This window comes from Choristoneura fumiferana, chromosome 20 (assembly GCF_025370935.1).
Source record: "Choristoneura fumiferana chromosome 20, NRCan_CFum_1, whole genome shotgun sequence".
In the NCBI taxonomy this organism is placed as follows: Eukaryota; Metazoa; Arthropoda; class Insecta; order Lepidoptera; family Tortricidae; genus Choristoneura; species Choristoneura fumiferana.
Window position 1 is genome coordinate 8,462,946 of NC_133491.1, and position 15,391 is coordinate 8,478,336.

At 35.7% G+C, this 15,391-nt stretch overlaps 1 protein-coding gene across 3 annotated transcripts in view; it reads right to left on the bottom strand.

Annotated features, from left to right (window-relative positions):
• The window catches only part of LOC141438917 (dopamine receptor 2-like), a 158,587-nt gene extending 144,735 nt beyond the window's left edge, over nucleotides 1–13,852 (bottom strand). For all 3 annotated transcript variants that reach the window (XR_012452531.1, XM_074102981.1, XM_074102980.1), the window contains exon 1: nucleotides 13,461–13,852. The gene's annotated coding sequence lies outside the window, so the exon portion shown is untranslated. The remainder of the gene's footprint in view (nucleotides 1–13,460) is intronic.
• Nucleotides 13,853–15,391: the final 1,539 nt, after the last annotated feature.

Genomic DNA, 15,391 nt, shown 5'->3' on the forward strand with positions numbered 1-15,391 from the left:
CTGCATCTGTACATAGAAGTCAGCAGCGTGGCCAAATACTTTAGTAAGTGCGAAAATTTTAAAGTGGTGCTCATATCTCCCGAATATGTACAAAAAATGGGCTGGTCCCGTTCGAAATGGAGTAAGGGCCTGGTAAAGGTCAAGAGAAGCAATAAGATGAGAGAAATCTTACTTTGACGATTAAGTTAGGCTAACTCAAGTTAATTGTAACTGAAAATTTATTAATAAATTGGCACAATGAAACAAATCAGTCTAAATTAAACAACATTTTCATCATCCCAGCCTATATACGTCCCACTGCAGGGCACAGGCCTCCCCTCAGAATGAGAGGGCTTGGGCAGTAGTTCCCACGCGGGCCCAGTGCGGATTGGGAACTTCACACACACCATTGAATTGCTTCGCAGATTTGTGCAGGTTTCCTCACGATGTTTTCCTTCACCGTAAATCTCGTGGTAAATTTCAAATATAATTCCACACATGAATTTCGAAAAACTTAGAGGTGCGAGCCGGGGTTTGAACCCACGCACCTCTGCTTGAGAGGCCATAGGTCAAACCACTCTGCCACCACGGCTTCCTACAAAACAACATTTTAAGCATCATTATATTTTCCGGGGGAATAGGAACTGATATTGATAGTCATTATCCTGAGTAAACTAAATAAATCATCGTCATCGCAGCCTATATGCGTCCCTCTCCTGGGCACAGGCCTCCTCTCAGAATGAGAGGACTAAATGACTAAAACTATTTCTTGAGTTTCATGAACAAAGCGCAACTGCACAAACAGCTAACTACTTACAACATTCTTCGTGCTACTATACTCGTACTCAAAGTGAAAAAAGTTAAAACTAAGCTGTAAAGTCAAAAGAGAAATAGTTTTCTGAAGGTTTCAAAGCATACAAACAGCAACTTTTGTAGCGAGGTACTTTAAGCCGAAACGAAATCAATCGCATTGAAAATCAATTACACCAGAGCGGTTTTCAATGAATTTTAGTTCTATACAATACCTTTTCCCCGCTACTTTGTCCGCGCAGACTTGAAAGTTTTGGTGAAGCTTCTCCCATTATGTAGTTTACATTAGGTAAATTACGTTATGAAAAAAAAAACATATTTTTTCATTTCGTCGAATATTCATTACCTGGAATGGTTAGAATGAGTATTTTTAAATCACCGATTTTTAATTCATGGAAATATTATTTAAGAGATTGTTTATTTGGCAGATATTCATTTTATATTTTATTATTTCATACTTTTTTTAATGTTGTAAATGTTACATCTTAGAATATTATTTTAATATTTATCATTTCTCAACTTTAATGTTTTTTTTTAAATCGCAGTTGTAATGTTCTTTTCTAGTAGCGATTTATTTTTGTTGGGGTCGCAGTTCTAACCTAACCTAACCTACTTGCCTGGTAGCGATGTATTTTTGTTGGGGTCGCAGTTCTAACCAAACCTAACCTACTTTTCTGGCAGCGGTTCTTTTTGTTGGGGTACAGTTCTAACCTAACCTAACCTACTTTTCTGGAAACAATGTATTTTTGTTGGGGTCACAGTTCTAACCTAACCTAACCTACTGTCCTAGTAGCGATTTATTTTTGTTGGGGTCGCAGTTTTAACCTAACCAAACGTATTGAATAATAGTAACTATATTCATTTTATTTTTCAGAAGAATAAAAGCCTTTAAATTTTCTAAAAAAATATGCAAAAGATGCAGAATTCAATCTTGAATCACTAAAACTAGTAGAATATATTGTTATAATATGTAATCAACTATGAAATAAAGTCTTTTATATAATACGTCGATGAAATAAACAGCGATATTTAGTTGTTCTGTCTCATGAATAGATGATGAAATTTTTTTTTAAGCAAATAATAATCCTTGTACTGTTGTTCTAATAACTGTTTTAATATGTAATGACTATTCGATGAAGTGAAATTACTCCAAAAGAAAATATTAGTATTGAATATTCGATATATCGTTTTCGATGAAATGAAATTCGATAATTAGTTTGTCGAAATTTCAAGGGGCCACCGAAAAAAACATCTGTTTAGTGCCGGAGGTTGGGCTGGGCATTCATAAGCTCATCTGTCAAGATTTTTCTTTTATGTATAGATTACTAGCGTTTACCCGCGGCTTCGCACGCTTAAATCATTTGATCCAGCAGTTGAATTGCAATTCCGGGATTTTATTAAATTCTTGTTAAATTCCCTAAAGTTACATCGTGGTTTTCATTAACGTTAAATTAAACCCAGCGGTTGTTATTTCGAGGTTTTATCCCTACCCCGTGGGAATATCGGGATAAAAAGTAGCCTTTGTTTTAATCCAGATTATTAACTATCTTTTTGCCAAATTTCATTCAAATCTGTCCAGCCGTTTCAGCGTGAAGAAGTAACAAACATACTCACTCACTCACAAACTCACTCACTCACTCACTCACAAACTTTCACATTTATAATATTATATAGTACGATTGGGATGACTCTAAACTAGTTAGGTATAGTCTTCCAAATGCGATCATGCTATACCTTATTTTCCGCACATTATAAGTAGAAGGTTATTCTCCTTTTCTGTATGTATGTCGGCGGCCGATCGTAAAATCCGCCAGATCACGAAATTCCTAGGCATATCGTGAAACGCCGCCATTTCATGATATGCCTAAACGTTGGCCAGGCATATCACGATGTGCCTGAGAAATAATACGGCAGATCGATTAGAGCAACGCATTCGTCGATATTCCTAGCTCTATACCGGGCACATCGTAAAATAGTTTCTTTTTTGGCCACTGGTGTCGCTGCGTATGCAATGGCGGCCGTGACCAGCTGACCGGTCGTGTTTGTTTAGCGCGTGAAAAATGTCGGCGTCGCAACAAAATGATCCTTAAACCGAAACTAGTTATTGAATTCAAAATAGAAGTGCAAAAGAAGTTTTTTAAAAACATCAACTCCGTTCTTTTTATGTGAATCAAACGGATTCTGTGCCAATATGAAAAAACCATGGACGTCTGCCCGTATTTTAGAGGTTAGTATTTTGTTGATAAATAAAGTATTCACTAGTTGTTATTTATTTATATAGAAAAATTTAGGTACGACGAGCGAAGCGAGGAGTGGTTAGTATTAATTGTGATCACGACGCACGAGCCGAGCGAGCGAAGCGAGCGTGCGGCGGCAGCGGCCGGCGAAGTGCCAGAACCGATATGGCGGCGTTTCATGATATGCCTAGGAATTTCATGATCTGCCTAAACTGGCCAAATCATGAAATGGCGGCGCTTCATGATATGCCTAGGAATTTCATGATCTGCCTAAACGTCACTAGGCAAATCGCTAAACGGTGAGTTTTGAACGATATGGCGGATGTCCCTTAGCCAATTCATGAAATGGCGGCATTTCACGATATGCCTAGGAATTTCGTGATCTGGCGGATTTTACGATCGGCCGCCGACATGTATACGACGAAATGATTTTTTTACAACACATATGCCATACTCGGGCCAATATTTCATGGTAAAGAATAGTGGAGCAATGGGCCCTTAAGCTAAACAGGGATTATTTGTATGACTGAATCCTGCATAATCGAACACACCATCGCACTAGAGTCAGAGATTTAAACAGAATTAACGTGTGAAAACTTTTTTACTTTGTCTAACCAAATGAAAATGCTATAAATAATAGGGAACTCTATTCCTATAAATCACCGTCCGTAAATCGCAGAACACTGCTGCGGATGACTGTGAGCTTTTAATTTGGAAAAATAACGACGTACTCGGATTCGCGCTCGGCCCGTAACGTATGGTTTCTTTATTATAGTCCGTGATTAATCTCTCGTATGGCAAACAGCTAAATACAGATTTTAAGTACGATTTTACAAAAAAAAATGACAAATGTTTAAATGCGCAAGTGAGTTTTGGAAAATTTATGAATCGTTTGGCGGCGTCCCCGTGGCAAATCTCACATATTACTGGGCCAACTACATGTAAAAAAAATGTGACATTAATAATATAAGCAAGATATGACATCAGAAACTAACTATAGAGTGGTAAATTAGCACTTAATATTATTTAACTAATGTATGATAAGTATCTAGATTTATAAATAAAAACGAATAAAGAAATGTACTTTCGCGCATCACTTAGATTTGGTTAGGTAATTCTTTTTAGGGTTCCGGAGCCACAATGGCAAAAACGGAACCCTTATAGTTTCGCCATGTCTGTCTGTCTGTCTGTCTGTCCGTCCGTCCGCGGCTTTGCTCAGGGACTATCAATGCTAGAAAGCTGTAATTTTGCACAGATATATATATGTAAATTATGCCAACAAAATGGTACAATAAAAAAATGTTTTTTAGGGTACCTCCCATAGACGTAAAGTGGGGGTGATTTTTTTTTCGCTTCCAACCCTATAGTGTGGAGTATCGTTGGATAGGTCTTTTAAACCCCTTACGAGTTTGCTAAGACGATATTTGGATTCAGTGATTTTTTTGCGAAATATTCAACTTTAAAGTGCAAAATACGAAATCCTTAGAAATATATTACTTAATTTTTTCGTAATGGCTACGGAACCCTATTTCGGGCGATTCCGACACGCTCTTGGCCGGTTTTTTATTGTGTTTGTAATTGTCAGGAGAAGATATGCATGATATAAATAATTATTTAAATAAAATGTTACATAAATTGTATATTAGAATTTAAAAAATCGGATTTAAAAATCACCAAACAAAAAGTGAGTTAGTGAGATAGAATATGCTTGCAGATAGATTTTCGCCATGTGCGAAGTCAGGTGGCTAGTTTTTAAGAAGTAAATTTAAACGTTAGCATTTCAACATGAAGCCACTGAACAAATAATTTATTAATTCAAATTGGAACATCAATGAATAATATAAGTCACAATGAGCATCACGTCAAACTTGTACCAAATAATTTCCTGTGACTGTCTTTTAGATAAAATTTATTTCATAAATTTAATTTGCTACCTATTTAAACTTGTATTTCAGATGAGAATTTTAAATGAATCCAACTTTTCGATACCGTCCATCAAATAAAATGCTAACAAAGCCTTAAAATTAAGTCAAAGTTCGGAGCCACGATCGGTAAATAATCATTAGATATCAAAATGCAAATTATAGTTCGGTATTTTTAAAAAGCAGCTTTCAAATAAACGAGGTCAAGACCTTTATTTTGTTACACTGTTATTTCCACATAATGCTATAAACGTTATCATTGCCATTTACGTCTAGATTTTCGTAGCGATCGCGTCGTAGTCATTTGGACCTTCGGCTCATATCCCGAGACACTTTATATTAATAATCATTATCATTATCAGTATCATAATATCAGCCGTAGGACGTCCAATATGGGGGAGACTACTTCCAGTTGTCTTTGCCTCGCTTAGAGCGGCTTGCATCCACCGTGAATATAAATCCGTGAATCGTTTATTTCAGAAACGTGCTAAGTATAAAAAACGTGTTGGTAACATTATTATAATCGTAGTTAAGTACTACTTAATTAGAAAAAATATAATAAGCCCTTAAAAACAAAAACAACCCTAATCGGGTGCTGATAAAATGGCCGCCACTCAGCTACATATGTGTCGCGAAAAGATGTGAAGATCGTGAAGATGGTTTGGCGACGCTGATTTTCAGTGGCGCCAGTCTTTACACGCTACGCAAGTAAGACTAACAAATATGTCCAAGAACAGAGTAAAAATGCATTCCGCTACTTTTGTTGTTGGCTGTGCATTTTGTGAGCTGGTATATTGTTTAATTAGCTGCTGTCCGGAGAATTTGTTTATCGCTATCCTGTAGGAACTTTGAAGTCGTTCGAAATAAAAAGTAAGTATCCTGTGTTAAAGTTTATATCTTTGTGCCAAATTTCTTCCATGTGCGTCGATCCAAACATCTTTACGAGCTTTCTTAATAACAATAATAACTAACTGTTGTTCGCGACTTCGTCTGCAAAGAATTAATTTGCAGGAAGAATAAAATTTTCCGGGATAATACTATCCTAAGTCCTTCTCAAGGCCTCAAACTGTCTTCATACCAAACCTCATAACGATCAGTTGAATGGTTTATCATCAAATTAAATAATCGAATTTTATTTCAAAGTCAACGTTTCGAGTATTTTCATTTCATCGACAATTCACTCGTGGAATTCTCATTACAAGTAATTTCAATTCATATATTTATTCATTGTATAGTTGTATTATTTCATGGAAAACGTTTCGTAATTTATTGTTTCATTTGTTTTAAATAACATAAAACTTATTTCACGTAAAATCACTTGAATATGAGTTATTTAGCAAATAACCTAACCTACTTTTCTGGAATCAGTTCGATTGTGCGAGGGTCACAGTTCTAACCTAACCTACTTTCCTGGTAACAGTTTGATTATACAAGGGTCGCAGTTCTAACCTAACCTAACGTACTTTTCTCGTATCAGTTCGATTGTGCAAAGGTCACAGTTCTAACCTAACCTAACCTACTTTTCTGGTAACAGTTTGAATCTGCAAGAGTCGCAGTTCTAACCTAACATAACCTACTTTTCTGGTAGCAGTTCTAACATCTATCTAAAAATATGAAAAGTTTCCACCCTAGTACACGGCTCAGTTTCTTCGACTGTACGTGTTATCGATTATTTTACAATGTGTTGTAATAAAACTGCGAAAAAATGAACATCTTTGTTTTGTAATTCAGTCATTTAAAATTGTTGCAAAACTAATCATCCGCCAAATAATATTCCTAATAACAGTTTTTCTATGAAATAATAAAAATTGAAATGAACTGGTCACGAGACAAAATTCCATCAAACAATAATACTAGAACCTAAATTTACCATGAAACGTTTTCGATGAAATGATATTCGATGTAAAGTTTGTCGGTGAAACAATGGACACCCAAGTTGAATACTTTAGGCCTGAAAGCGTAACAAACAAACAAATACACTCACGTTCTCAGTTATAATATTAGTAGAAATAGAATAACATCACTCCACCCTATTCACTTCTTTTTTTTATATATATATCAAACACTTCGTGGACTAGCCGACACGATTTTGAACCTTGAGTCATGCAAAATCATATTTCCTTTAGATTTTTTTTTAAGTGTTTAGCGTATTAAAAAGACAGCCACCGTGGCCCTTAGGCCGTAAAAGGGGCTCTTTAGGACACCCCACCAAACTTTACGAGCATGACAAGTAAAATATGTTTTTGTTTAATTAAAATAACCTTAAAGATAACGTGAGTTCAGAATTAAAATCATAAAAAAAATGGAACTGATTACTGTCTTTTGATTCCGTCATTAACTGTGACATTGATGTTCTGTTCTGACGGACTCGTCTCAATCCTCAGAGGGGCTTATTTACAAATCCCTAGATTTTATGTTTCTTGTTTTTTTAAGCCTTTCTGAGTTACAATAAGGCGCTGTATATAAAGTATATTATAATATAAAAGTAAGATTATTTTGTATCTTGAGACAAAAGTAAACTCATATTAAGTTACATCCTTCTTCGTCGAATGGTGCGATGCTATTTTAGGTTGTATTTTTTTTTCCACAAATACTACTGATAATAAATAAAGTTAGCACAGACGATGCACAAAAACGCAACATCTACACTTGGTGTCTATTTTTCCTAATTACCTGGGGATTTTTTAAGCATTGAAGGAGTTGTCGGAGTCGAACTACTTATATTAAAAATCACTTTTGCGTAAACATTTTTAATATTTTCCTATCCAATTACATTTTATCTAGCTAAAAACGACATTTGGATGAAACCATCTTTATGGAACGTCCTTTTCTATGCTTCTTTCACTGTGAAAAAAAAAGTTTTTTCGAGGCGATTAAGAACTCATATTTCCCTGTAGTTATTGCTTGAAACTGAAACAAACTAGCGAGTGGCAGCCATAAGCCGCTGCCAGTCGATTGCGGCTTGTAAACGTCGATCGTTTCTTAGAATTTGAGGCAGCCGTCGAGGCGCCAACAACTTATTTCCTATTTTTTAACTGACGAAAAAAACGGAAGCGGTTTTCAAATCGACGAGTATATATTTTTTATGTACGCATAACTTTTTACAGAGTAGTCAGATTTTGTTAATTCTTTTTTTATTAGATAGGCTATACCTACCTCGAAGTTGGTTCTATATAAATTTGGAAAAAATTCTTACTCAAAGGGTGTGAAAAAATTATAAAATAAAAACCTTTTAACAAAAAATTAAACCGCCGAAAAATCTGAAAAGCAAGAAATAATAAACCTTTTTTATTGTCTACTAGTGTTTACCCGCGGCTTCGCACGCGTAAATCGTAACATTCAGGCAGCAGGTGAATTGAAATTTCGGGATTTTACTAAATTCCAAAAATTATATCGTGGATTTCATTGACGTTACACAAGAAACAACTGTGAAAAATTTCATGACTATTTAAGTCAAGCGATTGAGATTTTGAGATTTTATCCCGATTCCGTGAGAGGGAGGGAGCATGGTTGTAACAATAAATCGATCTTCTCTGTAGTACATCTCGGTCTGCCGGTTCTTGGTCTTCTAGTGTTCTGCCCAGTTTCTGGACGACTTTCTGCACGGTAGAATGTGACACGCCTGTTATTCTCGCTGTTCTTCTCTGACTTCTGCCTTCTTCTAACATAGTGACGATACATGTACATCCTTCTGGTGTTAGCGATATGATAGTAAATCAAGAATGACCAAGAAAGACAACAATGAGTGCCTTTTATCATTATGCTTTGACAGACTGAAAACAAAAGTGAGAAAACAGGCAAAAGTAAAACAAGTGCAATTTGAATTTAGACCCTAATTCGAGTTTTTTCCAATTTTAACTTTTTCAGCGTTTTCAACAAAAAGTTGTACTTGAGCGTTTCCTTTTTTTATATATTTTGGAAAAAATATGGTTTTTCCTACTCAGAATCAAGAGCACAATCGATTTTGATCGTTTAAAAAAATGCCCCCATTTTTTTATGCAAAATATTATGAGTCAGTTTTGTCACGCCCATACTAAGTGTATAAAAAAAACGTCGCAAAACTGTATTTTTTTTTGGGAAAATTTTTTTAAACTATCGGAATCGAATGTGCTCTTTATGATGTGTAGGAAAGACCAATTTTTTTGCAAATTTTCAAAAATAATGAAAGGGTACTTTTTTTTTGAAAACGCCCATTTAATACGATATTAAATTCTCTTTAATATAGAGTCAGTTTCGTGTAAGTAGACCCATTTATTTTCAAAATTTAAAGGTTTTCGTCACTGACCCGTATTATTTGACCGCGAGTGTAGTTTGTATTTTTGTAATACGCAATTTTGACTTAAATAAACGTAGTTTAAACTTTTTCATCAAATTTTATCTTAGAATTTCGGAGTAGGATAGATGCTTAATATGCAATACATAAAACTATTTTGACCTGAACCTAACTATGAAGCTTAAGGTCCCGGGTTCAATACCCGGTCGGGGCAGATATTTGTTTGAATAATACGAATATGCATTCTCTGGTCTTGGACGTTTAATATTTAACTTTGCCTTTATCTATATAAGTATGTTTATTTGTTGCCTAGTATCCATAGTACTTAACCTGAACTTAAAACTATTTAAACCAAATTATTTATTTATTGCCCCTACGGCAATGTACCGAAAAAGCTGCGTTCTCCTTTTTGAATAGCTAAGCTGATTCTTTATCTGAGTTCTTCAATCCCTGTGACGTCTACTAATCTTAGATATTTCTTTGTAAACCTTCAAAGTTCTAGGATCTTAAAATTAGATATCGAACGTAGTCTAGCTCAGTAGTATAGAATAACGATAAGTACGGGTATCAATATTGTTCCACACGGCCTAGCTGTAAGTGGTTTTGGACAGAGGCCCGCTGCGCCGGACTAGCCAAACACCCGCAAGTTGGCTCTCGGCCTTCCTTGTATTTTCAGTAACTAATATTCTAAATGTGAACTAAATAATCCTTTGATTAATCGGCCTTTTGGGTTTGTAATTACTATGAGGGAATGCGGTTAAACTTACTCGACTTAAGTACTTTTGTTGGATTTCAAAACATTGCCCTGAAAAGTTTACTTTACTGAAAATTATATTCTAAGCAATTTAGTGAAAACCGTGCAGTAATTAAAAAACCTAGGTAATTGAAATGACGAATTTATTAATAGTGATGCCACAAAGTACAAAGTATTGATTTTAAATTTTACGATTCACGTAGCACAGTTTAGCCCCACGGTTCTAACGGCATAGTCTAACATTTTTATGTAAGACCCAAAATATTACTTGATGTAGTTTAAATTCAATAATTTTTTTAGAAGCCGAAAAAGGAGAGAGGCATTTACCCATCATTATAACCACCTAACTGGTGTTATACTGATGGTAAAGGCCTCTCCTTTTTTTACCCGACTGCCCGAAGGAGGGTTATGTTTTTCGAGCGTATGTATGTATGTATGTATGTATGTCCACTTCTTTGGTCCTCGCTGCAGCCTAAACGGCTGGACGGATTGTAACATATGAGGTATCATTGGATTCATCATAACTGTCGAAGTGACATAGGGTATATAATATTTCAATGTGGCGTCTACGAAAAAAAATATGGCGAAGGAATAAAAAAATAGTTTGTATTGTTACAATATGGTAATCAAATGAAAGCTAATAATTAGCCCATTCTAAATATATTATGGGTTATAATTATAATACTTTTAACCTACCTACTATCTTAACAGAAATATCAAAAAAGTATAAAATTATTATTATTATTATATTTAGCCTATAAAATAAAAAACATTTTATAAATTTAAATAAAGTTTCTTCGATGATGAAGCGAGATAACAATTTACCCAATATTCGGAACGTTTGATAAGCTTATGTTAAAGTTAACATACATTTTGTCTTATCGGTCACTTTGGCATTTCTCTGGTAAGATACAGATAAAACAAACATTGAAGTTTTTACCTCAGTGTCTGGTAATTTCTGTTTGTACAGCGGTCTATTTGATGAAGCGCTTACAACTAGCCAAACAAGAAATATAATGGCAAATACGCCACATTAGCAATGGGTTGCGGATAAATAATAACGTTGTCTACTCGCTGTTGCATAGTTTAATTTGAAAATGAAGCCGTATAACTACAACTTCATCCATGTGTAACAGTGAGAGTCGCGCACCTTTTCTTTTAGTTCAGTTAAATCAACTCATCTGTAAAATTCTACTATCATCCATAAATATTTGATTTTATTACTCGCTTCTTTGTCAGGAAAACAAATGTAATCTCTTGAATCTGGCACCACGACTGATAAGCCTTGAACCAAACCACATCTCTCACACACAAACCAAATGACCTTCGGAAGGATTTATTCCTCAGTACGGTCGCAAAAAATTTAACAAAAAAATGTTTGGCGTCACGCCAAGTCGGAGCCTGAACGCGTATATAGGAGGGCGGTAAATCTTCTCATGGCATTAATACCAGGCCCTGGGAACTATCCAGATAAGATTAACATAACTCGAGCCTCGTACATAAATACAGTCAGTTATTGATCTGCTCTATGCACCGTACTCCGTGCCTTGTGGGAATATTTTTCGAGCTTTGCTAATTAGACTCGGACAAGCTTTGGGATGCTTTTTTGTTCACTAAAATATCCAAAGTTGCAAGAGTGCCAAGATCTGCATATCATTATAGAAGTAAGCTTTAATGATTTCCAAGCTTTCATAACACCATGACTTTGCACACTTCTTTTTAGGGTTCCGTAGCCAAAATGGCAAAAATGGAACCTTATAGTTCCGCCATGTCTGTCTGTCTGCCTGTCCGTCCGCGGGTTTGCTCAAGGACTATCAATGCTAGAAGGCTGTAATGTAAACTATGCCGACAAAATGATACAATACAAAAATATAAAATAATTTTTTTTTAGAGTACCTCCCATAGACGTAAAGTGGGGTGTTTTTTTTTTTCTCGTCCTACCTTGTAGTGTGGGGTATCGTTGGATAGGTCGTTTAAAACCATTAGGGGGTTGCTAAAATGATTTTTCGATTCAGTGATGTGTTTGCAAAATATTCAACGGAAATTTTCATTAAAATCGAGCGTCCCCGTCCCCCCTCTAAAATCTAAACCGGTCGGTGGAAAAATTTTAAAAAATTCAGGATAGTATTAAGTATATCAAATTTACAAGGAAAACTATAATGGTTAAGTTTTCTTGAGAATTATTAGTAGTTTAAGAGTAAATAGCAGCCTAAGGTATAAAATATACCTCAACTTGGAATATTCCGTACAAAATACGAAATCCTTAGAAAAATATTACTTATTTTTTTCGTAATGGCTACGGAACCCTATTTCGGGCGTGTCCGACACGCTCTTGGCCGGTTTTTAATATTATCTCTGCTTCTCTGTTAACGAAACCTATACTTATTTTAATAACGATAATATTGATAGTGAATTCCATCCAAGGCTTTGTTAGTGAAACACTATCAATTTCGGCGATAATTAATACAGCAAGCTATTACTTAGTTAATGTGATCCAGATTACAGGGTGGATTGGAGTGAACATTGTCTTTGACTGAGATAACGGATCCTGAAAATGGTTTTGATCAGTTAAATGTTGTTTCACTTCAGTAAGCTTAAGACTGGTAAGCTGAAATTTATACGTAGATGGAGAAATATGACGTTCTAAAAATTAAAAAAAATGTAACTTAATTTACAAAAAAAATCGATCCGAAATCGCAGATTAAACCAATATTTAGTGTTCCGTTGTCAATTAGGAACCTTTATAGTTTCGCCATGTCTAACCGTCTGTCTGTCTGTCCGTCCGCGGCTTATCTCAGAGACCGTTAGTACTAGAAAGCTGTAATTTGGCATGAATATACATATCAGTCACGCCGATAAAGTGGTAAAATAAAAAAAAAAATTTTTTTTATTAGGTTTCCTCCCATATACGTAGGGGTGATATTCTTTCTCGACTAACCCTATACTGTGGGGTATTGTTGGATAGGTCTTTGAAAATCATTGGGGTTTCTAAGACGATTTTTCTATTCAGTGATCTATTTGCGAAATATTAAAGTTTAAAGTGCAAATTTTCATTAAAATCGAGCGTCCCCGCCCTCTTAAATTTAAACTGTTGGGTGGAAAAATTTGAAAAGAATCAGAATGTTAGTAAATATATCAAATTCACAAGGAAAATTATAGCGGCTAAGATTGCTTGACAATTATTAGTAGTTTAAGTGTAAATAGCAGCCATAGGTATAAAACATACCTAAACTTGGAAAATTCCGTACGCAATACGAAATCCGTAGAAAAATATTACTTGATTTTTTCGTAATGACTACGGAACCCTATCTTGGACGTGTCCGACACGCTCTTGGCCAGTTTTTTATAAGGAATAATCGCTTGTATACGCTTTGCTGCTTACCTACTCGTCGACATATTCGTTTATGCCTGTGTTGCTACTTTTACCACCATAGTTTTACTTAATAGATACTATTTTCAATTCTTGTTCATAACTTATAACTTACCCGCAAACTACACAAGACAGCACTGAAACTTTGTACATGACGTCAAAGTAACATTCCGCTAGACAATAGATACTATTCAGTCTGGCACTTGTCAATTTTCAAATCACTCTAAAAATTTTACCATAGTTATTAACACTTTATAATATTTTTGTTTATTTCCACTTCATTAAAGTACGACGGCATCGTCATACGCGAGAACTGCCCGCAACATTGTTTTAACATTTTGTAACTCCCAAGTTTGCTTTCACAAAACTTTTCCCGTTCACAGATAATTTTTGTCACATATTGATTTATCTGGGATTGACTTTGCGACTGTGTTAAACTTTTAGTTTTGCGCGGGAAACGGAAAGGCCAAGTAAAATGGCGCCGGCCGTAAGACGTGGCAGCCGCGCTTTCCGAGGACCTACTAGCGCTTTCAGGCGCCGCGCGATCGCGTCGCTTATGCGCCGCCCAATGCGCAACTTGTCGCCCACACTATAAAATGCATCTTAAACCGATCGCTTTCATAAAAAAATGCTGTTAGGATTATCTTTTTCACAAGAATACAATACAATTATTTATTAGTACAATTTGAATTATTGATAACTTTTAATTCTGTTTTTATTCTGGTACAACGGTGCAACAGCAACAGGCCAACTACTCCCTTTATGGTTCTACCAACTTGTAAGTACCTAATAACACTTATCTAGGAACAAATTCATCACACTAAGAATATACCAAAAAAAACAAACAAAGTTTTTCAATTGTGTTTTGTTTCTTTTCTTTTGACCGACTAAAAGGCCAAGTGGTTAGAGAACCTGACTACGAAGCTTGAGGTCCTGGGCACAGAATAAGTAATAGTGCAAGTCCTGGATTCGATTCCCGGCCGGGGCAGATATTTTTATGAATAATACGAATGTTTGTTCTCGGGTCTTGGATGTGTAATACGTATTTAAGTATGTATTTATCTATATGTATCGTAAAATCGCCAGATCACGAAATTCCTAGGCATATCGTGAAAGCCGCCATTTCATGAATTGTAAGCATCCGCCATATCGTTCATACTCACCGTTTACGATTTGCCTAGTGACGTTTAGGCAGATCATGAAATTCCTAGTATCATGAAGCGCCGCCATTTCATGATTGGCCAGTTTAGGCAGATCATGAATTCCTAGGCATATCATGAAACGCCGCATATCGGTTCTGGCACTTCGCCGACGCTCGTTCGCTATCACAATTAATACGCTTCGCTCGTCGTACCTAAATTTTTCTATAAATAAATAACAACTAGTGAATACTTTATTTACCAACAATTCTAACCTCTAAAATACGGGCAAACGTCCATGGTTTTTTCATATTGTGCACAGAATCCGTTTGATTCACATAAAAAGTGATGTTCAAACTTCTTTTGCACTTCTATTTTGAATTCAATCACTATTTTCGGTAAAGATCATTTTGTTGCGACGCCGTCATTTTTCACGCGCTAAACAAACACGGGCGGTCAGCTGTTGCATACGCAGCGCCACCAGTGGCCAAATAAGAAACTATTTTACGATGTGCCCGGTATAGAGCTAAATATCGACGAATGCGTTGCTCTAATCGATCTGCCGTATTATTTCTCAGGCACATCGTGATATGCTGGCCAACGTTTAGGCATATCATGAAATGGCGGCGTTTCACGATATGCCTAGGAATCGTGATTGGCGGATTTTACGATCGACATATATAAGTATGTTTATCCGTGGCCTAGTTAGTATCCACAGTACAGTCGAGTTCATAAACTTGTGAGCAAAATTTTATCAAAAATATCTGAACACGCTTCTACACCGTTAACAATAGAGTCGTGTTCAGGTGTATTTGATCAAATTTTTGCTCATATGTTTATGAACTTGCTTTGTTTAGTTTGGACACTAGGTCAATCGGTGTCAAATTGTGTCCATGATTATTATTAT